The sequence below is a fragment of the Gorilla gorilla genome, chromosome X, assembly GCF_029281585.2.
Source record: "Gorilla gorilla gorilla isolate KB3781 chromosome X, NHGRI_mGorGor1-v2.1_pri, whole genome shotgun sequence".
NCBI lineage: Eukaryota > Metazoa > Chordata > Mammalia > Primates > Hominidae > Gorilla > Gorilla gorilla.
The window spans coordinates 177,285,928-177,313,100 of record NC_073247.2 but is presented as its reverse complement, the minus strand read 5'-3'; positions in this window follow the sequence as shown (position 1 = coordinate 177,313,100).

Sequence of the window (27,173 nt, the reverse complement as noted above, 5' to 3'; positions counted from 1 at the left end):
ACCACGACAGCACATGTATACCTATTTCACAAAACTGCAAGTTCTGCAAATGTATCCCAGAACTTAAAGTGTATGTATGTGTGTATATATATATACACACAAATGTAAATGTAAATGTAAATAAATTGAAAATGGTAAAAATAGAAATGTTTCCTACACAAATAGCGACATAATAAAGCAAGATAGAATGTATGTTTGAGTTAAAAAAAATTGCTTAGAAGACAACTTGAATTCCATTCCAAGGAACTAGTTTTCAAAAGTTTACAACCAGATTTCAGTTTGGCAAAAGGCAACAATGCTGTTTTGAAAATAATTTCTGAAAAGAGCTTCCCCAGCAGTTCCAAATGGCAGTCCTGATACAAGGAAGTAGGGGCAATTTTGTTACCACCAGGAACACTGAATTTATTTTCAGACCTTGAAATTCTGGGAGGCCCTCAAATAATAATCAACTACAATATTTTACTTTACATAGAAATATTGTTTTAATGTTAATATAAAAGCTTGTATATGAACTAAAATTGTCAATCTGCCACTTTTAAGAAAGAAGAATCCATTATGTCCCTAATCTATAGTGAGTTGATATGTTCCATAAGCAGTTCTGGAAGGAGGCTACACTTAGAGCATAAATTGGTATAGATCGCTTTGCTCTCACAGATAGCGACACAATATTTTCTGCTGAATGGGAAAAAGTTTGAAGGCATAAATCAAGATAAAGCAATCATCTGACAAAGAATTACAAAGAGGCCCCATACCTTTTTCTTAGTGAACTCCGTGTGACACATTGATTTTCCACTGAAGATAAAAGCCAAAATCATGTGTCATCAATAGAAAGCAAGCAAAACTATTTGGTTCAATATGTTATGGTACTTAATGAAAAAAAACTTGCAGAGAAAAGACAAATCTAAAATGTTGCACATGATTCAAACAAGTCTGGATCAGAAGAGACATTTCAGAGGTCACTGCTAGAGAGTCGAGGATACATTAGAGAGAAATAAACTCCTGCTTTTTTGTTTATCTACTTACATACACAGATACTGTCTGATGAAGATGATTGATATCAGGTATGGTATTTGATGGTATAGTCATTTACAAAATAATTCATCCCTTATGATCTAATGCAATTTTCTTCATATTACACGTGTATATTTAAATACTTCCTTGTGAAGTGGAGGCTAGCCAGGCTGCTGTTAGCATATCCAGTACATTTCTGCAAATTCCAAAATGGCAAATCCCACAGTTGAAATTTCAACCTCTCTAGCGTCCCTCGGCTGGAGTGCATAATCACGGCAAAAGTCTGCAACATCAGAGGTGGCCGCCACAGACACAAAGTCTATGTTTCTCACTCCATTCTACCAAATCTAGTCAGCAGTCTGGGTGAGGGGGCTTGGCAGTATCTATGAGCAGAAAGCATTCAAATGGCTGGTATATGTGCTTCTGGGGAAACTAAGGGGAAAAAAGAGAGAGGGAGGGAGGGAGGGAACAAGAAAGAAGAAGGAAACTCAAGGAGAGAGGAAGGGAAGGAGGCTGGCAAGAAGGGATGGAGGGAGCAAGGGAGGGAGGAATAAAGGAAGGAAGTTACACCAAGTTTCAAAACTGGCCACGGACTGAGAAGGATTAAGAGACAAACGGAATTGAAAGCATTTATGTTCATACTCGGTATTTTTCTTACCCATTCTTGCAAATTAGTAATTTAAAAATTTTCATTTCCACAAATCCACGTGTTTTCTTGTTCCTCTCTCTCCGCTCTTTTTCCTTCTTTCCTTCCTGACTTTCTTCTTTCTTTTCAACATAGGTTATATAAATGTGTGAGAGCTATCACTAGTCTACATTAATCATCAGGATTTCCCTGTATATTTCCAATTAAGATGACCCATAATAATATTCTACTGTAATTTTGGAGGGTCCAAAATACTAGATGGCATTTAGTGTTTTGGAAATCATGACAAGTCTAACAGGACTTTAAAAAACCTATCAAGACATCTGATGTGTTTTCTTGCCCATACACTCTTTAATGAGGTCTGCTTGACCCTTTCTTCTTCCCTTCTCTAGTCATGGGTTCTTCACACTGAAAACTAAGCTTTGCATCAGTGTTTGACGAACAGGTGACATAATAAACTGCAGTTACATTTTAAATTCAGCTCAAGATGGTAGATGAGAAATCTAAGATTGTGAAGTGAGATTTAGTATGCTGTTCAGTATGCAACAAATCTGAGTGTTGCTCACACAGGATTCATACCAACAGGCTCCTTCCAAAACCTTTCAATGCAAATTCTAGCAAATGCACACTTGGAAGAAAAATGTTCCATGAAGTTGTATATGTAAATTTATACTTTCAGCATTTATGTATATAATTTCAGGGGAAGTGGGATCAACTTAACATTATTAAACATAGTCCAATGATACTTACAACATAACTTCAGAAACATTTTATTACTAGAAGTATTTTAAAAAGGATGTACCATTTAGGATTTAAGACACACCCCACAAATGAAAAAACAAATGAGATTATAAACAACATTTTTTAAGAAAATTATGCCATCTCTTTCACTACAAAATCCTCCTGGGGGAAAAATATCTTTTCCTTCATTATTAAAGGATGTTATCAGAGCACAGTGGAATTCTTTCAGATTTAGTCAGAAGGTTATCTGGAGTTGAGAGATCTATTGGAGAATATTTTCTTTGAAAGTCCATGTCCTTTCCCCAGGCCTACATCATATATAAATAAACATTTCAGAAAAGGGGCCATGTTAGGAAAAAGTGGGTTGAAGATTGTAAGACCTGGTTCCTGGGTGCCAAATAATTCACAAGTTGGAATAAGCTGGGTTTCTGTAACACTTCTCTATGACTGCCATTGATACTGAACTATGCCAAGGCACTAAGTCCTACCAAGGAAAAGCAGGAGGAAAACAGGTGTAAGAAAACGTTTCCTGTCAGTGTGTCCAGAGATAGCATGAGTCAACAGCGGCTCCTCATGAAGCCATCGATTCGTAACACTGGAGTATCTAGAATGCATCTGGGTCGAATTATTAAAAAGAAAGTTCTTCTCAAGCTAGTTGTAATGGTAGCTACTTTAAAAAATTAATGTTCTGCGATTCTGATAAAAACCTATGTGGTGAACCAACAATAAAGGCGGCTGGAGATATTGGTATGAAATAGTTATTTTTCCTTATATACCTGGACGTTCATATAAGAAATTATACTTTTGGAAGGTCTGTCATATTCTCAGTGTATAAGAGTTGAATCATTTTTAGAAGTTATTGTCAGAATTTTGCTTTAATAGTGCAATAAAGTGTGCATTCTCTCTCTCTCATTTTCATTCAACAGCCTCTACAAATTGAGCCTGGCTCAAAGGTCTTTCCCTCTTGGAATATGACTCCTCCCCTGTCCCTCTACATAGGCTGTTCTATAACAAATTATTTTGCTGTCTTGATTTTTCAGAGACCTCATGCTAGTAGTAGAGAGCCAGGAGAAAGTGAGATGTCCTATATAAAAGGCCTGCTAGAAAAAGAAATCAGCACTGAGTTCTAAGGATACTGAACAACTTTTTAAAAAACAAGCAAGCCATATTAAACACATTAGTTACAACCAAATTAGATAAAACCATGAAAATTATCCAAGAAGAAAAAGTACATCACCTGTCTAGGTTTAAAATTGCTTAAGGCTGCCATCCAAGGACCATCTATGATAACAAATACAGTAGTCTGTATTGACACAAAGTTTTAGTGATAGACGTAATTACATTCTTCTGCTGGTGGTGTTCTAGAATAAATGGAATATCTGCTGATCAAATCTGAATGCATCCCATAATATTAGCATGTAGGATCCCAGATCTGCAGGCACTATCTCTTTCTCAGATCTACACTTTGAATATTATGTTAGTTAAAATGAGAAGTATGTTAGAAAATGTCTTTTACAAAAGAAATATTGGCTGAGTATGGTGGCTCATGCCTGTAATCCCAACACTCTGGGAGGCCAAGGTGAGAAGATCTCTTGAGCTCAAGAATTTGAGACCAGCTTGGGCAACATATCTATAAAAAATTTTAAAACTTAGCCAGTGTGGTGGTGCACACCTATAGGCACAGCTACTTCAGAGGCTGAATCAAGAGGATCACTTGAGCTTGGGAGTTTGAGGTTGCAGTGAACTATGAACATGGCACTGAACTCCAGTCTGGGCAACAGAGTGAGAACTTGTCTTCAAAAAAATAAAAAAGAAGAAAAAAATAGGAAATATTGTGTTCACATCTGCTATGGTACTCTTTCTTATATAAACTATTTCTTTGCAGTATTCTAGAGGATTTAAGACAAATTTACCACTGAATAATTTCATATGGTATATTATTGCATTAGTATAGTATGTTATTATATAATTAGTATAAGTGACCAGTGCTGCAACAACCACATTCCAAAAAGTATTGTGATCCTCCAAAATTACAATGTCTAAATGACATTATTCTCCTTCATGAGACCATTATACCTTAATTTTTCAGCACCATGAAAATCTACAAATGCCCTCTAAAATATATTTAGAAAACGTGGGGAAAAAATAGATACAGTTTCAGAAGATACATATATTTTGAAAATTAGCCTTTTTGGAATAAATTATTCTTTATGACATATAAATAAACACATTTTTCAGACTGGCGGGGTAACATTTGCATCAGTCAAAATAATTAGATTACTAAAACCTGTAATCTTATTAGAAAAATGGTTTATTCAGAGAATCATTGGAATTATTAGCCTTCAAGCTGCTATAGATTGAATCTGATCAAAATAATTAAGATAATATTATTTCATTTTTCAGTATAATATCTCCTTAGTATTTTTGTTTCTTATTTAATATGTGATTATATTTACTTCTGTGAATAATATGGATGAAGATCGTTACAGTGTCAAGATCACTGGGTTCAGAGCACAGAAACCTCAAGTCTATTCTTTTTTCTTAAATACCTGTAAGACTTTAAAGAAGACAGAGTTTCTGGACTCTAATTTCTCTATCTGTAGAATAAATGGGTTAGACCAAATAACTCCTTTCTGCTTATAAATTTTCTAATTATATGACTGAGCTTACACCTGGAAAACAGTCTATCTCCTGTATAAATTAATGATAGAAATGAAAACCACCACGTTTCATGAAATTAACCACATAAATATCAACATCAACTGCTCAGAAGGACTTAAGTGCAAGTATCACAGGAATTCTGAAGCACAGAGAACTAAATATAAGAAATGTAACATTCTTCGTATTTTCAAAGAAGATTTTAATAATATATGTAAACACAGTAGCCTGTTCATAAGAAAAAAGAAAAGGGACGTCTTAGCATATTCAGGGTTCAACCAAAACTACTACTGGAATGTAAATCAAAGTAATATTCACCTAACTGTCATAATTGGCATGAATAATTTTAAGTAAAACACTTTTATTTGATATTAAATGTGAACAATAAGCCAAAACAGAGAAAATTAATAAATTGATCATTTATTGAAACTGAAATAAAAATATATAATTATTGAAGCCTCTTATATACATAAACCAATCATTGCTTAAATGAGCTGACATACTAGCTCCATAGTTTTATGTCACTAAGGAACTCTTTTGAACACAATAAAGAAACCAGAATTGAGCACAAAGAATGATGAACTGGGAAGTTCATGGCTTTCTATCTACTAATTAGGAGTACAATCATTCAGTCAAACAGCCACTCAACAAACATTTAGCATACAGCTTCTGGATACCAGGTACTGGTGTAGGTGCTAGAGCAACAAGGAAATAGTCCCTGCATTCAGTGAGCTCACAGGCAAGTAAACAAGTAAGTATAAAGACTGCATGACTGATTGGGAGCGGTGGTTCATGCCTGTAATCCCAGCACTTTGGGAGGCCAACGTGGGCAGATCACGAGGTCAAGAGATCGAGACCATCCTGGCCAACATAGTGAAACCCCGTCTCTACTAAAAATACAAAAATTAGCTGGGCACGGTGGTGCACGCCTGTAGTTACTTGGGAGGCTGAGGCAAGAGAATCAGTTGAACCTGGAAGGTAAAGGTTGCAGTGAGCTGAGATCACACCACTGCACTCCAGCCTGGGTGACAGAGCGAGACTCTGTCTCAAAAAATAAATAAATAAATAAATGAAAATAAAATTAAAAAAATGATGTGGAGAGGCCAAACCAATGGCTCTTATATCCACGTTCTTTCTTCTAAATGATTTCACCTTAGTTTTGGTCTGCATCTCTAACCATAGCTATCTTAATCAGCAGAAGCTACTCTTATTTTTCAATACTCTACCTTTCTAATGTATCCCTGACAAGGAAAGGTCTTGAATAATTGACTGAAGTCAGAATAGGTAAGGCACTCTACCTGTGGATACATGAGAGGCCTTAAAAAGTTCATGGAAAATGTATATTATGAAAAAAACTATGCAAAGGTTTCAATTTTGGCAGCAAAATAAACTCATACTAATTTATTATAGCATGTTTGAACAGGATCTAGTTTGAGACAGTAAGAAGGAGTAGACATTAGTTTGAAAAGAGCCCCTAGCAGAGCAATGTAAATTCTGCTAAAATTGAAGCAAGAACAAACATTAGATTATGATGAAGCTTGAGTGAAAGAATGGTGAAATCACTGATGCTTTACAAGAAGCTTGAGGGGACAATGCACCAAAGAAATCAGTAGTTCACAAGCGGACAGCTTTTTTAAAGAAGAAACGAGATGATGTGGAAGATGAAGTCCACAGGGACAGATCATCCATATCAATTTGCAAGGAAAAAAATTAATCTTGTTTGTGCCCTAATTGAAGAGGACTGATAATCAACAGCACAAACAATAGCCAACATCGTAGACATCTTAATTGGTTCAGCTTACACAGTTCTGACTAAAAAATTAAAGTTGAACCAACTTTCCACTGCATGGGTGCCAAAAGTGTTGTGCTCAGATCAGCTGCAGACAAGAGGAGAGCTCTCAATGGAAATTTTAAAGAACTAGGGTCAAGATCCTGAAGGATTTCTTTGAAGAATTGTAACAGAAGATAAAACATGGCTTTCCCAGTATGATCCTGAGGGCAAAACACAATCAAAGCAATGGCTACCAAAGGTGGAAGTGGTCCAGTCAAAGCTAAAGGGGATCACTCAAGAGCAAAGGTCACGGCAACAGTTTTTTGGGGACATTCCAGGCATTTTGCTTGTTGACTTTGTGGAAGGTCAAAGAACAATAATATCTGCATATCATGAGAGTGTTTTGAATAAGTTAGCCAAAGTTTTAGGGCAAAATACCTGGGAAAGCTTTAGCAGACAGTCCTCTAACACCACAATGTTTCTGCTCATTCCTGTCATCAAGCAAAGGCAATTTTGTGAGAGTCTCAATGGGAAATTGTCAGGCATCCACCTTACAGCTCTGATTTGGCTCCTTCTGACTTCTTTTTGTTTCCCAATCTCAACAAATGTGGAAAGGGCACCCATTTTTCTTAAGTTAATAATGTATAAGAGACTGCATTGACATTGTTAAGTTCCCAGGACCATCAGTTCTTTAGGGATGAAAACCGAAGATCACATTTTCAATGTTTATCTTTTAACTTCATTTTTCCACAAACTTTTTGAAGTTTCTCCATACAAATGTCTCCATACAAATGAGCACTTGCAAAATAAGCAGAGAGTCTCATTCAATGGACAGAAAGTTCTGTGCCATCTAAAAATTATCTTAAGCAAGTTCAATGTGTAGCAACAGACTGTATTGATAAATATCAGTTAGGTTGACTTCTGCAATGACCATGATGGAGTAACAAGAACTAGACTTTCTCTCCCTCCTGAAACAACCAAAAAAATGGCCAAAATGTATGCCACAAAAGTTTGCAAGACCCTGTAAAGTCAGTCTCAAACAAGGTGAGCCTATCAACTGCCCTAATTTATGCCTGGAGAAAGTTTTCCAGCCCACTACTCCAGGAGAAAAGCCCAAGAGGAGCCCAGCGTTCTCCCTGAGCTGAGGGGACAGAGCTGAGAGTCCACAGAAACCATGTTGACATGAGCTCTCAGGACAAGGTTTCCGAGAAGAAGGGGCTGCACAGAAAGAGAACTCCAGAGCTCTGCAAAGGGTCCCCCTAAAGTACATAGCTAAGTAATTGTTAGGACAGGCCTAGAGAAAAGTACCTACGGTTGGGGAAACAACACCCAGATAAGATGAAAAGTAACAGTACACATGCTCACCAAGGTCCAGTAATAGTGCTTATTTTATCAGCCAAACCAGGAACACCTCAAGATTCCCAGGGATACCCAGAAGGATCTTGCCTCACTAGTTGGGAGTGATTAGCTCTAAAATGAGAACTGGTCTGATCCCACCTAATGAATTTTTAAAGCAAGACCAAAAAGAGTCAAACTCTTTCCAACTAAACTTAAATACATACCAATACAAAGATCAAGAATATTTATATATACTTCCAGCACTCAATAAGATAAAAGTCACCGTATCTGACATCCAGACACAGTTTAGCAGAGACACAACAGTAACAACAAAAGACAGAAGAACGTGGCTCATAATAAGGAGAAAAATCACTGAGTCAGAACTGATCCAGAGTAAATCAAGGTGCCAGAGTTATCAGTTAAGAACATTCAAATGCTTATTGAAACAGTATTCTATATGTTCTAAAATAGAGACATGCAAGATACACTAAAGGAGGCTGGGCGCAGTGGCTCACGCCTGTAATCTCAGCATTTTGTGAGGCCGAGGCAGGTGGATCACGAAGTCAGGAGTTCAGGACCAGCCTGACCAATATGGTGAAATCCCATCTCTACTAAAAATACAAAAATTAGCGGGGCATAGTAGCATGCGGCTGTAGTCCCAGCTACATGGTAGGCTGATAGCACGTTAGTCATTAAAGAAGAAAAGATAGACACCTCTCAAAATAAAATATAGAGAGAAAATAAACTTTTAAAAAACATGAACAGAGCAATAGTAGACAGTAAATTTCAAGTAACTGAATTTACGTGTAATCTCAGTTCCCAAAGGAGAGGAGAGGGAAGATGTGAAAACATTTGGGACTTTGAGTCAGGCAAAGCTTTCTTTGATATGACCCCACAGCATGATTTATATAATAATATATTGATAAGAAGAACTCATCAAATTTAAAAAAAAGAATCTGCTCTTCAAAAGAATCTATTAAGAGACTGAAAAGACAAGCTGCAGGCTGGGAGAAAATATTTGCAATTCATATATCTGATGAAAGGCTTGCATCAAAAATATATTTTAAAAGCTCAAAATTTAATAATGAAAAACAAACAACCCCATTTAAAACTTGGGTGAAAGACTGGAACAGACATTTCAAAGTAGACATTTGTTTGGTAAATAAGCACATATGCTCAACATAATTAATGCTTAGGGCAATGCAAATTAAAACCAAAATGAGACGCCACTATCTATTTTTAAATAGCTAAGATTAGCATGACTGATAATAGCCAAGCACTGGCTTGGATGTGGAGAAGCTGAAACTCTCATACACTGCTGATGGGAATACAAAAAAGTGTAACCTTTGAAAAACAGTTTAAGAGTCCCTTAAAAAGTTAAACATACTTCTGCCATAAGACTCAGCCATTGCACTCCTGGGTATTTACCCAAGAGAGATAAAAGTAGGTGTTCATATAATGATATCAACACAAATGTTCATAGCACATGTATTCATAATAGCCCAAACTAGAAACAGTCTAAATATCAATCAATACATTAATGAATTAACTTGCTTTATCCGAATTAATTATGGATACATACTATAACATGAATGAATCTCAAAATAACTATACTAAGTGAAACAAGGCAGACTCTAGAGGTAAAACATGCAGAGAAAAAAACATAAAATGTCAGACAAAAAAGTGCATAGTGTAAAATTTTATTTATATACATTTTTTGACTGTATAAATTACTGTCCAGTGACAGAAAGCAGTTTGGTGGTTTTTAAGGGCCAGGAATGAGGGGCCAGAGAAATGTATTATAAAGAGGCATCAGGAAACTGGAGGTGAAGTATATTTCCATCACCTCGATTGTGTGCTGATGGTTCCTAAACTTTCAATATTTTTAGTTTATTATATGTTATACAAAATAAAGCTTGTAATAAAAATCAAAAGATTGAGCCATCCTTGTTTTCTCTATAAAAGAGCAGAATTCTCCTTTTAGAGATTTGGAAAGATTATTAAAAGATAAGTTACAAAATACAGTACCTGACACGTATAAAATATTAAATAATTACTAGCCATGCTTAATTATTTTGTTTTAAGTCTATATGAGTCAAGTTTTAGTAGAAATATGGGCTAGAAAAAAAAAACAGAAAGCGGGACTCTGTGATCCGACTTGGGCTTATAGAACAGACTGCACTAGTTTGTTGTCATGCTGCTAATAAAGTCATACCCAAGACCGGGTAATTTAGAAAGGAAAGAGGTTTAAGGAACTCACAATTCCACATGGCTGGGGAGGCCTCACAGTCACGGCAGAAGGCAAAAAAGAAGCAAAGGCACATCTTAAATGGTAGCAGAGAAGAAAGCTTGTGTAGGGAAGCTCCCATTTTAAAAGCATCAGATCTCGTGAGACTTATTCGCTACCAGGAGAACAGTAGGGGGAACCCGCCCCTATGATTCAATGATCTCCACCTGACTCCATCCTTGACATGCGGGGATAATTACAATCAAGGTGAGATTCGGATGGAGACACAGCCGAATCATATCAATGACTAATGAGAGTTACGTCCAGAACCTAATGAAAACCTGTCTGAGGCCACATTCCCTGTAAAGCAGATTTGAGATAGAGATTTGTGTAGAGAACATTTAACTGGGTAAAATCCTAGGAGCCAACAACTGTGGCTAAAAAGCTGAATTGGACAAAGGGAGTTGAGATGTGAGGCAGTCACAACAAATACCTCAGCTAATCTCAAGGGGGAGCTGAGAAGCTGGGGTGACCCTTCAGAGTTGCCCTAAATTGAGGCAGGAGTATGGAGTTTTAATACCTTTCACTGGCCATTCTTCAGATACGAGTTGTCCCCAAGGATGGACATCAGCTTGACAAGTTATTAATTAGATCTCCTGAGAATAAATTCTAGAGAGAATCAGCTGAGAGGCATGATTCGCCAACACTCCCAATAGCTGGGCAAACTTCAGTTTTGAGGGAGGATTTGGGTTACACATAAAAGTCTCCGCAACCAATTATTCATGGGAAATTCTATGTAGGCAGAGCTATTTCATGGCCAGTTAATCAAAACTACATAATCTATTTGGTTAAGCAAAAGAAATTAAAAAGATAAAATAAAATCTATATATTAACACTCAAAAGTTTTTAATGCATTTGCCTTGCATTTCGTATGTTTTGCCTTGCATTTCGTATATTTTGCCTTGCATTTGTTTATTTGCTTTCAAAAACCTTTAGAGAACAATAATTACTAATATAATATGGAGTAGCACAGCATAGACGAGGGAAGCTAACTCTCTCCCTTTTCCCAGAACCTGGAACAGCTAAAGATAATAAGCATTGTCAGCTTTCGTATCTGACATAGTTTGGATGTTTGTCCCCTTCAAATCTCACGTTAAAATGTGATCCCCAATGTTGGAGATAGATGCCTCCTGAATGGCTTGGTGCTGTCCTCTTGGTAATGAATGAGTTCTTACCCTGTGAGTTCATGCGATATCTGGTTGTTTAAAAGAGACTGACACCTCTTCCCTGTCTCTCTTGCTTCCGCTCTCACCATGTGATATGCTGGTTTCCCTTCACCTTCCACCATGATTGGAAGGTTCCTGGTGCCCTCCCTGGAAGCAGGTGCCAGTACTATGCTTCATGTACAGCCTTCACAACAAGGAGCCAAATAAACCGCATTTCTTTATAAATAACCCAGCCTCAGGTATTTCTTTATAACAATGCAAATGGGCTAACAGAGTATCATTCATGGACAGTGAGTGTATTAGTCAATTTTCATGCTGCTGATAAAGACATACCCAAGACTGGGTCATTTATAAAGAAAAAGAGGTTTAATGAATTCACATATCTGTACCGCTACCTGTATAAATATGGAAATATCTTCACTGCTACCTGTACAAACATGGAAATATCTACACCGCCATCTCTTTAAACATGGAAATATCTACACTGCTATGTGTATAAACAAGGAAATATCTACAGCGCCATCTCTATAAACATGGAAATATCTACACCGCTATCTGTATGAACATGAAAATATCTACAGCGCCATCTGTATAAATATGGAAGTATCTACACCGCCATCTGTATAAACATGGAAATATCTACACCGCCATCTGTATAAACATGGAAATATCTACACCGCTATCTGTATAAACATGGAAATATCTACACCACTATCTGTATAATCATGGAAATATCTTCAGTGCTATCTGTATAAAAATGGAAATATCTACACAGCTATCTGTCAATACAAGGAAATATCTACACCACCATCCCTATAAACATCTAAATATCTACATTGCCATCTGAATAAACATGGGAATATCTACACCGCTATCTGTATGTACATGGAAATATCTACACCGCTATCTGTATAAACATGGAAATATCTACACTGCTATCTGTAAAACAGGGAAATATCTACACCGCTATCTGTATAAACATGGAAATATCTACAACGCTCTCTCTATAAACATGGAAATACCTACACTGATATCTCCATAAACATGGAAATATCGCCACTGCTATGTGTAAAAACATGGAAATATCTACACCACCATGTCAATAAACATGTAAATATCTACACCGTCATCTGTATAAACATGAAAATATCTACACCCATTCTGTATCAAAATGAAAATATCCACACCGCCATATGTATGATCATGGAAATGTCTACACCGTTATATGTATAAACACAGAAATATCTACACCGTTATCGGTATAAACATGGAAATGTCTACACTGCTATCTGTATAAACATGGAAATATCTACTCTGCTATCTGTAAAACAGGGAAATATCTACACCGCTAACTCTATAAACATGGAAATATCTACAATGCTCTCTGTATAAACATGGAAATATCTACACCGCTGTCTGTATAAACATGGAAATATCTTCACCGCTATCTGTATAAACATGTAAATATCTACACCGCTATCTATATAAACATGGAAATATCTACACCGCTATCTGTGTAATCATGGAAATATCTACACAGCTATCTGTATAAACATGCAAATATCTACACCGATATCTCCATAAACATGGAAATATCTACAATGCTATCTGTATGAACATGGAAATATCTACACTGCCATCTGTATAAACTTGGAAATATCTACACCGCCTTCTCTATAAACATGGAAATATCTACACCACCCTCGGTATGAACATGGAAATATAAACAACGTCATCTGTATGAACATGGAAATAACTACACAGACATCTGTGTGAACATGGAAATATCCACACCGACATCTGTATGAACATGGAAATATCTACACCGCCATCTGTATGAACATGCAAATATCTTCACCGCCATCTGTATGAAGATGGAAATATCGACACCGCCTTCTGTATGAACATGGAAATATCTACACCGCTATCTGTATGAACATGGAAATACCTACAAACCTATCTCTATAAACATCGAAATATTTACACTGCTATCTGTATAAACAAGGAAATATCTACACCGCCATCTCTATAAACATGGAAATATCTACACTGCCATCTGTATAAACATGGAAATATCTACACCGCTATCTGTATAAACATGGAAATATCTACACTGCTTTCTGTGAAACAGGGAAATTTCTACACTGCTATCTCTATAAACATGGAAATAACTACACCACAATCTCTATAATCATGGAAATATCTACACCACTATCTCTATAAACATGGAAATATCTACACCACTATCTCTATAAACATGGAAATATCTACACCGCTATTTGTATAAACATGGAAATATCAACACTGCTATCTGAATAAACATGGAAATATCTACAGCGATAAGTGTATAAACATGGAAATATCTACACCGCCATCTCTATAAACATGGAAATATCTACACCGCCGTCGGTGAGAACATGGAAATATCTGTACGCCATCTCAATAAACTTGGAAATATCTACACCGCCATCTGTATCAGCTTGCAAATGCCTACACCGCCAGCTGAATGATGATGGAAATATCTACACGGCTATCTGTATAAACACAGAAATATCTGCACTGCTATCTGTATAAACATGGAAATATCTACACCGCTATCTGTACAAACATTGAAATATCTACTCCGCTATCTGTATAAACATGGAAATATCTACACCGCTATCTGTATAAATATGGAAATATCTACACCGCTACCTGTAAAAACATGGAAATATCTACACCGCTATCTGTATGAACATGGAAATATCTTCACCGCCATCTGTATGAACATGGATATATCTACACAGCCATCTGGATGAACGTGGAAATATCTACACAGCCATCTGGATGAACATGGAATTATCTACACCGCTATCTGTGTAAACATGCATACATCTTCACCGCTATCTGTATAAACATGGAAATATCTACACCGTTTTCTGTATGAACATGGAAATATCTACACCGATATCTGTGTAAACATGCATACATCTTCACAGCTATCTGTATAAACATGGAAATATCTACACCGCAATCTGTATGAACATGGAAATATCTACACCGCTATCTGTTTGAAAATGGAAATATCTACACCGCTATCTGCATGAAAATGGAAATATCTACACAGCTATCTGCACATACATGGAAATATCTACAAAGCTATCTCTTTACACATGGAAATAAGTACACCGCTATCTCTATAAACATGGAAATATCTACACCGCCATCAGTATGAACATGGAAATATCTGCACCGTCATCTGTATGAACATATAAATATCTACACCGCCATCTGAATTAAGATGAAGATATCTACACCGCTACATGTATAAACATGGAAATATCTACTCCGCTACCTGTATAAACATGGAAATATCTACACCGCTATCTGTATAAACATGGAAATACCTACACCGCTACCTGTATAAACATGGAAATATCAGCACCGCTATCTGTATGAACATGGAAATATCTACACCGCTATCTGTGTGAACATGGAAATATCTACACCGATATCTGTATGAACATGGAAATATCTTCACCGCCATCTCTATGAACATGGAAATATCTACACAGCCATCTGGATGAACAAGGAAATATCAGCACCGCTATCTGTATGAACATGGAGATATCTACACCGCTATCTGTATGAACATGGAAATATCTTCACCGCCATCTGTATGAACTTGGATATATCTACACAGCCATCTGGATGAACATGGAAATATCTACACCGCTATCTGTTTGAACATGGAAATATCTACACCACTATCTGCATGAAAATGGAAATATCTACACAGCTATCTGCATATACATGGAAGTATCTACACAGCTATCTCTTTACACATGGAAATAACTACACCGCTATCTCTATAAACATGGAAATATCTACACCGCCATCTGTATGAACATGGACATATCTGCACCGCTATCTGTATGAACATGTAAATATCTAAACCGCCATCTGTATGAAGAAGGAGATATCTACACCGCTATCTGTATAAACATGGAGATACATACACCGCTGTCTGTATGAACATGGAAATATCTACACCGCTATCTGTATGAACATGGAAATATCTACACCGCTATCTGTATGAACATGGAAATATCTTCACCGCCATCTGTATGAACATGGATATATCTACACAGCCATCTGGATGAACATGGAAATATCTACGCCGCTATCTGTGTCAACATGCATACATCTTCACCGCTATCTGTATGAACATGGAAATATCTACACCGCTATCTGTATGAACATGGAAATATCTACACCACTATCTGTATGAACATGGAAATAGCTACACAGCCATCTGGATGAACATGGAAATAACTACACCGCTATCTGTATGAACATGGATATATCTACACAGCCATCTGGATGAACATGGAAATATCTACACCGCCATCTGTATGAACATGGAAATACATACACTGCTATCTGTATGAATATGGAAATATCTACACCGCTATCTGTATGAACATGGAAATATCTTCACCGCCATCTGTATGAACATGGATATATCTACACAGCCATCTGGATGAACATGGATATATCTACACAGCCATCTGGATGAACATGGAAATATCTACACAGCTATCTGTATGAACATGGAAATATCTACACCGCTATCTGTGTAAACATGCATACAACTTCACTGCTATCTGTATAAACATGGAAATATCTACACTGCTATCTGTATGAACATGGAAATATCTACACCGCTATCTGTTTGAACATGGAAATATCTACACCGCTATCTGCATGAAAATGGAAATATCTACACAGCTATCTGCATATACATGGAAATATCTACACAGCTATCTCTTTACACATGGAAATAACTACACCGCTGTCTCTATAAACATGGTAATATCTACACCGCCATCTGTATGAACATGGAAATATTTGCACCGCCATCTGTATGAACATATAAATATCTACACAGCCATCTGTATTAAGATGGAGATATCTACACCGCAATCTGTATAAACATGGAAATATCTACACAGCTACGTGCATAAACATGGAAATATCTACACCGCTATCTGTATAAACAAGGAAATATCTACACCGCTACCTGTATAAACATGGAAATATCAGCACCGCCCTCTGTAGGAACATGGAAATATCTACACCGCTATCTGTATGAACATGGAAATAGGTACACAGCCATCTGGATGAACAGGGAAATATCTACACCGCTATCTGTATGAACATGGATATATCTTCACTGCCATCTGGATGAAAATGGAAATATCTACACCGCTCTCTGTATGAACATGGAAATACATACACCGCTATCTGTATGAACATGGAAATATCTACACCGCTATCTGTATGAACATGGAAATATCTACACCGCTATCTGTATGAACATGGAAATACCTTCACCGCCATCTGTATGAACATGGATATATCTACACAGCCATCTGGATGAACATGGAAATAACTGCACCGCTATCTGTATGAACATGGAAATATCTACACCGCTATCTGTATGAACATGGATATATCTACAAAGCCATCTGGATGAACATGGAAATACCTACACCGCTATCTGTGTAAACATGCATACATCTTCACCGCTATCTGTATAAACATGGAAATATCTACACTGCTATCTTTATGAACATGGAAATATCTACACCGCTAACTGTTTGAACAGGGAAATATATACACCGCTATCTGCTTGAAAATGGAAATGTTTACACAGCTAACTGCATATACATGGAAATATCTACACAGCTATCTCTTTACACATGGAAATAACTACACCGCTATCTGTATGAACATGGAAATATCTACACCGCCATCTGTATGAACATGGAAATATCTGCACCGCCATCTGAATGAACATATAAATATCTGCACCACCATCTGTATTAAGATGGAGATATCTACACCGCTATCTGTATAAACATGGAAATATCTACACCGCTATGTGTATAAACATAGTAATATCTACACCGCTATCTGTATAAACATGGAAATATCTACACCGCTACCTGTATAAACATGGAAATATCAGCACCGCTATCAGTATGAACATGGAAGTATCTACACCGCCATCTGTGTGAACATGGAAATATCTTCACCACCATCTGTATGAACATATAAATATCAACACCACCATCTGTATTAAGATGGAGATATCTACACCGCTATCTGTCTAAACATGGAAATATCAATACCGCTATGTGTATAAACATGGAAATATCTACACCGCTATCTGTATAAACATGGAAATAACTACACTGCTACCCGTATAAACATGGAAATATCAGCACCGCTATCTGTATGAACATGGAAATATCTACACCGCCATCTGTATGAACATGGAAAAATCTTCACCGCCATCTGTATGAACATGGATATATCTACACAGCCATCTGTATCAACATGGAAATACCTTCACCGCCATCTGTATGAACATGGATATGTCTACACAGCCGTCTGGATGAACATGGAAATATCTACACCGCTATCTGTATGAACATGGAAATATCTACACCGCTATCTGTGTAAACATGCATACATTTTCACTGCTATCTGTATAAACATGGAAATATCCAAACCGCTATCTGTATGAATATGGAAATATCTACACCGCTATCTGTTTGAACATGGAAATATCTACACCGCTATCTGCATGAAAATGGAAATATCTACACAGCTATCTGCATATACATGGAAATATCTACACAGCTATCTCTTTGCACATGGAAATAACTTCACCGCTATCTCTATAAACATGGAAATATCTACACCACCATCTGTATGAACATGGAAATATCTGCACCGCCATCTGTATGAACATATAAATATCTACACCGCCATCTGTATTAAGAAGGAGATATCTACACCGCTATCTGTATAAACATGGAAATATCTACACCGCTATCTGTATGAACATGGAAATATCTACACCGCTACCTGTATAAACTCGGAAATATGTACACCGCTACCTGTATAAACATGGAAGTATCAGCACCGCTATCGGTATGAACATGGCAATATCTACACGGCTATCTGTATGAACATGGAAATATCTACACCGCTATCTGTATGAACATGGAAATATCTACACCGCTATCTGTATGAACATGGAAATATCTACACCACTATCTGTATGAACATGGAAATAGCTACACAGCCATCTGGATGAACATGGAAATAACTACACCGCTATCTGTATGAACATGGATATATCTACACAGCCATCTGGATGAACATAGAAATATCTACACCGCCATCTGTATGAACATGGAAATACATACACTGCTATCTGTATGAATATGGAAATATCTACACCGCTATCTGTATGAACATGGAAATATCTTCACCGCCATCTGTATGAACATGGATATATCTACACAGCCATCTGGATGAACATGGATATATCTACACAGCCATCTGGATGAACATGGAAATATCTACACCGCTATCTGTATGAACATGGAAATATCTACACCGCTATCTGTGTAAACATGCATACATCTTCACTGCTATCTGTATAAACATGGAAATATCTACACTGCTATCTGTATGAACATGGAAATATCTACACCGCTATCTGTTTGAACATGGAAATATCTACACCGCTATCTGCATGAAAATGGAAATATCTACACAGCTATCTGCATATACATGGAAATATCTACACAGCTATCTCTTTACACATGGAAATAACTACACCGCTGTCTCTATAAACATGGTAATATCTACACCGCCATCTGTATGAACATGGAAATATTTGCACCGCCATCTGTATGAACATATAAATATCTACACAGTCATCTGTATTAAGATGGAGATATCTACACCGCTATCTGTATAAACATGGAAATATCTACACAGCTACGTGCATAAACATGGAAATATCTACACCGCTATCTGTATAAACAAGGAAATATCTACACCGCTACCTGTATAGACATGGAAATATCAGCACCGCCCTCTGTAGGAACATGGAAATATCTACACCGGTATCTGTATGAACATGGAAATAGGTACACAGCCATCTGGATGAACAGGGAAATATCTACACCGCTATCTGTATGAACATGGATATATCTTCACTGCCATCTGGATGAAAATGGAAATATCTACACCGCTCTCTGTATGAACATGGAAATACATACACCGCTATCTGTATGAACATGGAAATATCTACACCGCTATCTGTATGAACATGGAAATATCTACACCGCTATCTGTATGAACATGGAAATACCTTCACCGCCATCTGTATGAACATGGATATATCTACACAGCCATCTGGATGAACATGGAAATAACTGCACCGCTATCTGTATGAACATGGAAATATCTACACCGCTATCTGTATGAACATGGATATATCTACAAAGCCATCTGGATGAACATGGAAATACCTACACCGCTATCTGTGTAAACATGCATACATCTTCACCGCTATCTGTATAAACATGGATATATCTACACTGCTATCTTTATGAACATGGAAATATCTACACCGCTAACTGTTTGAACAGGGAAATATATACACCGCTATCTGCTTGAAAATGGAAATGTTTACACAGCTAACTGCATATACATGGAAATATCTACACAGCTATCTCTTTACACATGGAAATAACTACACCGCTATCTGTATGAACATGGGAATATCTACACCGCCATCTGTATGAACATGGAAATATCTGCACCGCCATCTGAATGAACATATAAATATCTGCACCGCCATCTGTATTAAGATGGAGATATCTACACCGCTATCTGTATAAACATGGAAATATCTACACCGCTATGTGTATAAACATAGTAATATCTACACCGCTATCTGTATAAACATGGAAATATCTACACCGCTACCTGTATAAACATGGAAATATCAGCACCGCTATCAGTATGAACATGGAAGTATCTACACCGCCATCTGTGTGAACATGGAAATATCTTCACCACCATCTGTATGAACATATAAATATCAACACCACCATCTGTATTAAGATGGAGATATCTACACCGCTATCTGTCTAAACATGGAAATATCTATACCGCTATGTGTATAAACATGGAAATATCTACACCGCTATCTGTATAAACATGGAAATAACTACACTGCTACCCGTATAAACATGGAAATATCAGCACCGCTATCTGTATGAACATGGAAATATCTACACCGCCATCTGTATGAACATGGAAAAATCTTCACCGCCATCTGTATGAACATGGATATATCTACACAGCCATCTGTATCAACATGGAAATATCTTCACCGCCATCTGTATGAACATGGATATGTCTACACAGCCGTCTGGATGAACATGGAAATATCTACACCGCTATCTGTATGAACATGGAAATATCTACACCGCTATCTGTGTAAACATGCATACATCTTCACTGCTATCTGTATAAACATGGAAATATCCAAACCGCTATCTGTATGAATATGGAAATATCTACACCGCTATCTGTTTGAACATGGAAATATCTACACCGCTATCTGCATGAAAATGGAAATATCTACACAGCTATCTGCATATACATGGAAATATCTACACAGCTATCTCTTTGCACATGGAAATAACTTCACCGCTATCTCTATAAACATGGAAATATCTACACCACCATCTGTATGAACATGGAAATATCTGCACCGCCATCTGTATGAACATATAAATATCTACACCGCCATCTGTATTAAGAAGGAGATATCTACACCGCTATCTGTATAAACATGGAAATATCTACACCGCTATCTGTATGAACATGGAAATATCTACACCGCTACCTGTATAAACTCGGAAATATGTACACCGCTACCTGTATAAACATGGAAGTATCAGCACCGCTATCGGTATGAACATGGCAATATCTACACGGCTATCTGTATGAACATGGAAATATCTACACCGCTATCAGTATGAACATGGAAATATCTACACCGCTATCTGTATGAACATGGAAATATCTACACCACTATCTGTATGAACATGGAAATAGCTACACAGCCATCTGGATGAACATGGAAATAACTACACCGCTATCTGTATGAACATGGATATATCTACACAGCCATCTGGATGAACATGGAAATATCTACACCGCCATCTGTATGAACATGGAAATACATACACTGCTATCTGTATGAATATGGAAATATCTACACAGCTATCTGTATGAACATGGAAATATCTTCACCGCCATCTGTATGAACATGGATATATCTACACAGCCATCTGGATGAACATGGATATATCTACACAGCCATCTGGATGAACATGGAAATATCTACACCGCTATCTGTATGAACATGGAAATATCTACACCGCTATCTGTGTAAACATGCATACATCTTCACTGCTATCTGTATAAACATGGAAATATCTACACTGCTATCTGTATGAACATGGAAATATCTACACCGCTATCTGTTTGAACATGGAAATATCTACACCGCTATCTGCATGAAAATGGAAATATCTACACAGCTATCTGCATATACATGGAAATATCTACACAGCTATCTCTTTACACATGGAAATAACTACACCGCTGTCTCTATAAACATGGTAATATCTACACCGCCATCTGTATGAACATGGAAATATTTGCACCGCCATCTGTATGAACATATAAATATCTACACAGCCATCTGTATTAAGATGGAGATATCTACACCGCTATCTGTATAAACATGGAAATATCTACACAGCTATGTGCATAAACATGGAAATATCTACACCGCTATCTGTATAAACAAGGAAATATCTACACCGCTACCTGTATAAACATGGAAATATCAGCACCGCCCTCTGTAGGAACATGGAAATATCTACACCGCTATCTGTATGAACATGGAAATAGGTACACAGCCATCTGGATGAACAGGGAAATATCTACACCGCTATCTGTATGAACATGGATATATCTTCACTGCCATCTGGATGAAAATGGAAATATCTACACCGCACTCTGTATGAACATGGAAATACATACACCGCTATCTGTATGAACATGGAAATATCTACACCGCTATCTGTATGAACATGGAAATATCTACACCGCTATCTGTATGAACATGGAAATACCTTCACCGCCATCTGTATGAACATGGATATATCTACACAGCCATCTGGATGAACATGGAAATAACTGCACCGCTATCTGTATGAACATGGAAATATCTACACCGCTATCTGTATGAACATGGATATAACTACACAGCCATCTGGATGAACATGGAAATATCTACACCGCTATCTGTGTAAACATGCATACATCTTCACCGCTATCTGTATAAACATGGAAATATCTACACTGCTATCTTTATGAACATGGAAATATCTACAGCGCTAACTGTTTGAACAGGGAAATATATACACCGCCATCTGCTTGAAAATGGAAATGTTTACACAGCTAACTGCATATACATGGAAATATCTACACAGCTATCTCTTTACACATGGAAATAACTACACCGCTATCTGTATGAACATGGAAATATCTACACCGCCATCTGTATGAACATGGAAATATCTGCACCGCCATCTGAATGAACACATAAATATCTGCACCGCCATCTGTATTAAGATGGAGATATCTACACCGCTATCTGTATAAACATGGAAATATCTACACTGCTATGTGTATCAACATAGAAATATCTACACCGCTATCTGTATAAACATGGAAATATCTACACCGCTACCTGTATAAACATGGAAATATCAGCACCGCTATCAGTATGAACATGGAAGTATCTACACCGCCATCTGTGTGAACATGGAAATATCTTCACCGCCATCTGTATGAACATATAAATATCAACACCACCATCTGTATTAAGATGGAGATATCTACACCGCTAGCTGTCTAAACATGGAAATATCTATACCGCTATGTGTATAAACATGGAAATATCTACACCGCTATCTGTATAAACATGGAAATAACTACACTGCTACCCGTATAAACATGGAAATATCAGCACCGCTATCTGTATGAACATGGAAATATCTACACCGCCATCTGTATGAACATGGAAAAATCTTCACCGCCATCTGTATGAACATGGATATATCTACAAAGCCATCTGTATCAACATGGAAATATCTTCACCGCCATCTATATGAACATGGATATGTCTACACAGCCGTCTGGATGAACATGGAAATATCTACACCGCTATGTGTATAAACATGGAAATATCTACACCCCTATATGTATAAACATGGAAATATCTACACCGCTACCTGAATAAACATGGAAATATCAGCACCGCTATCAGAATGAACATGGAAGTATCTACACCGCCATCTGTATGAACATGGAAATATCTTCACCACTATCTGTATGAACACGGAAATATCTGCACCGCCATCTGTATGAACATATAAATATCTACACCGCCATCTGTATTAAGATGGAGATATCTACACCGTTATCTGTATAAACATGGAAATATCTACACCGCTATGTGTATAAACATGGAAATAGCTACACCGCTATCTGTATAAACATGGAAATATCTACACTGCTACCTGTATAAACATGGAAATATCAGCACCGCTATCTGTATGAATATGGAAATATCTACACCGCCATCTGTATGAACATGGAAAAATCTTCACCGCCATCTGTATGAACATGGATATGTCTACACAGCCGTGTGGATGAACATGGAAATATCTACACCGCTATCTGTATGAACATGGAAATATCTACACCGCTATCTGTGTAAACATGCATACATCTTCACCGCTATCTGTATAAACATGGAAATATCCACACCGCTATCTGTATGAACATGGAAATATCTACACCGCTATATGTTTGAACATGGAAATATCTACACCGCTATCTGCATGAAAATGGAAATATCTACACAGCTATCTGCATATACATGGAAATATCTACACAGCTATCTCTTTGCACATGGAAATAACTACACCGCTATCTCTATAAACATGGAAATATCTACTCCACCATCTGTATGAACATATAAATATCTGCACCGCCATCTGTATGAACATATAAATATCTACACCGCCATCTGTATTAAAAAGGAGATATCTACACCGCTACCTGAATAAACACGGAAATATGTACACCGCTACCTGTATAAACATGGAAGTATCAGCACTGCTATCTGTATGAACATGGATATATCTACACGGCTATCTGTATGAACATGGAAATATCAACACCGCTATCTGTATGAACGTGGAAATATCTACACCACTATCTGTATGAACATGGAAATAGCTACACAGCCATCTGGATGAACATGGAAATATCTACACCGCTATCTGTATGAACATGGATATATCTACACAGCCATCTGGATGAACATGGAAATATCTACACCGCTATCTGTATGAACATGGAAATACATACACCGCTATCTGTATGAACATGGAAATATCTACACCGCTATCTGTATGAACATGGAAATATCTACACCGCTATCTGTATGAACATGGAAATATCTTCACCGCCATCTGTATGAACATGGATATATCTACACAGCCATCTGGATGAACATGGAAATATCTGCACCGCTATCTGTATGAACATAGAAATATCTACACCGCTATCTGTATGAACATGGATATTTCTACACAGCCATCAGGATGAACATGGAAATATCTACACCGCTATCTTTGTAAACATGCATACATCTTCACCGCTATCTGTATAAACATGGAAATATCTACACTGCTATCTTTATGAACATGGAAATATCTACACCGCTATCTGCATTAAAATGGAAATATCTACACAGCTATCTTCATATACATGGAAATATCTACACAGCTATCTCTTTGCACATGGAAATAACTACACCGCTATCTCTATAAACATGGAAATATCTACACCACCATCTTTATGAACATGGAAATATCTGCACCGCCATCTGTATGAACATGTAAATATCTACACCGCCATCTGTATTAAGAAGGAGATATCTACACCGCTATCTGTATAAACATGGAAATATCTACACCGCTATCTGTATGAACATGGAAATATCTACACCGCTACCTGTATAAACACAGAAATATGTACACCGCTACCTGTATAAACATGGAAGTATCAGCACCGCTATCGGTATGAACATCGCAATACATACACGGCTATCTGTATGAACATGGAAATATCTAAACCGCTATCTGTATGAACATGGAAATATCTACACTGCTATCTGTATGAACATGGAAATATCTTCACCGCCATCTGTATGAACATGGATATATCTACACAGCCATCTGGATGAACCTGGAAATATCTACACCGCTATCTGTATGAACATGGAAATATCTACACCGCTATCTGTATGAACATGGAAATATCTACACCGCTATCTGTATGAACATGGAAATATCTTCACCGCTATCTGTATGAACATGGAAATATCTTCACCGCCATCTGTATGAACATGGATATGTCTACACAGCCGTCTGGATGAACATGGAAATATCTACACCGCTATCTGTATGAACATGGAAATATCTACACCACTATCTGTGTAAACATGCATACATCTTCACCGCTATCTGTATAAACCTGGAAATATCCACACCGCTATCTGTATGAACATGGAAATATCTACACCACCATCTGTATGAACATGGAAATATCTGCACCGCCGTCTGAATGAACATATAAATATCTACACCGCCATCTGTATTAAGATGGAGATATCTACACCGCTATCTGTATAAACATGGAAATACCTACACCGCTATGTGTATAAACATGGAAATATCTACACCGCTATATGTATAAACATGGAAATATCTACACAGCTACCTGTATAAACATGGAAATATCAGCACCGCTATCAGAATGAACATGGAAGTATCTACACCGCCATCTGTATGAACATGGAAATATCTTCACCACTATCTGTATGAACATGGAAATATCTGCACCGCCATCTGTATGAACATATAAATATCTACACCGCCATCTGTATTAAGATGGAGATATCTACACCGTTATCTGTATAAACATGGAAATATCTACACCGCTATGTGTATAAACATGGAAATAGCTACACGGCTATCTGTATAAACATGGAAATATCTACACTGCTACCTGTATAAACATGGAAATATCAGCACCGCTATCTGTATGAATATGGAAATATCTACACCGCCATCTGTATGAACATGGAAAAATCTTCACCGCCATCTGTATGAACATGGATATATGTACACAGCCATCTGTATGAACATGGAAATATCTTCACCGCCATCTGTATGAACATGGATATGTCTACACAGCCGTCTGGATGAACATGGAAATATCTACACCGCTATCTGTATGAACATGGAAATATCTACACCGCTATCTGTATGAACATGGAAATATCTTCACCGCCGTCTGTATGAACATGGATATATCTACACAGCCATCTGGATGAACATGGAAATATCTGCACCGCTATCTGTATGAACATGGAAATATCTACACCGCTATCTGTATGAACATGGATATATCTACACAGCCATCTGGATGAACATGGAAATATCTACACCGCTATCTGTGTAAACATGCATACATCTTCACCGC